Below are 1638 nucleotides of genomic sequence, written 5' to 3' on the forward strand. Positions count from 1 at the left end.
TACCTACCATTGCTATGTCTGCATACCAAATTTCAAGTTCGTGTGGCTTATGGTTCCGAAGTTANTAAAAAACACAGTTTTAAATATCCGAGTTATCTAATATATGAATGCATATATGTATATCCCCCTTTTACAAACTCATTTATATATACTTTACTCTGAACACCTTCCATAGATACCTATGTCTGAATACCAAATTTCAAGTTCATGTGACTTATGGTTCCCAATTTATGGCTGATCAAAAATTTGACGCCTACGGGATGTGCCAGCCCCTTTTATAAACTCATTCATATACACCTTACTATAAGCACCATTGATATGTCTGCATATTAAATTTCAAGTTCGAGGGACTTATGTCTCCGAAGTTATAGATGATAAAAATATCCACGCCTATGGGATGCGCCACACCCCTTTTACAAACTCATTTATATATACCCTCATATAAGCACCGACTATTGATATGCCTTCATACCGAATTTCAAGTTCATGGGGATTATGGTTCCGAAGTTATAGCTGATAAAATATTGCAAGCCTATGGGATGTGCCACGCCCTCTTTAACAAACTCGTTTATATATACCCTCATATAAGCACCGACTATTGATATGCCTTCATACCGAATTTCAAGTTCATGGGGATTATGGTTCCGAAGTTATAGCTGATAAAATATTGCAAGCCTATGGGATGTGCCACGCCCTCTTTAACAAACTCGTTTATATATACCCTCATATAAGCACCGACTATTGATATGCCTTCATACCGAATTTCAAGTTCATGGGGATTATGGTTCCGAAGTTATAGCTGATAAAATATTGCAAGCCTATGGGATGTGCCACGCCCTCTTTAACAAACTCGTTTATATATACCCTCGTATAAGCACCTACCATTTCTATGTCTGCATACCAAATTTCAAGTTCGTGTGACTTATGGTTCCGAAGTTATAGCTGATAAAAATTTCGCGCATATGGAATGTGCCACGCCCCCTTTTACAAACTCCTTTATATATACCCTCCTATAAGCACCTACCATTGATATGTCTGCATACCGAATTTCAAGTTCGTGTGACTTATGGTTCCGAAGTTATAGCTGATAAAAAATTTCACGTCTATGGGATGTGCCACGCCCCTTTTGCAAACTCGTATATATATACCCTCGTATAAGCACCTACCATTGATATGTCTGCAAACCAAATTTCAATTTCGCGGGACTTATGGTTCCGAAGTTATGGCTGATAAAAAATTCCACGCCTATGTGATGTGCCACGCCCCTTTTTACAAACTCCTTTATATATAACCTCCTATAAGCACCTACCATTGCCATGTCTGCATACCAAATTTCAAGTTCGTGTGACTTATGGTTCCGAAGTTATAGCTGATAAAAAATTTCGCGCATATGGAATGTGCCACGCCCCTTTTACAAATTCCTTTATATATACCCTCCTATAAGTACCTACCATTGCTATGTCTGCATACCAAATTTCAAGTTCGTGTGGCTTATGGTTCCGAAGTTATAGCTGATAAAAAATTCCACGCCTATGGGATGTGCCACGCCCCTTTTGCAAACTCGTTTATATATACTCTCGTATAAGCACCTACCATTTATATGTCTGCAAACCAAATTTCAATTTCGCGGGACTTATG

The sequence above is a fragment of the Rhagoletis zephyria genome, unplaced genomic scaffold (assembly GCF_001687245.7).
Source record: "Rhagoletis zephyria isolate East Lansing unplaced genomic scaffold, Rhagoletis_zephyria_1.1 Rzeph_scaffold_01932, whole genome shotgun sequence".
NCBI lineage: Eukaryota > Metazoa > Arthropoda > Insecta > Diptera > Tephritidae > Rhagoletis > Rhagoletis zephyria.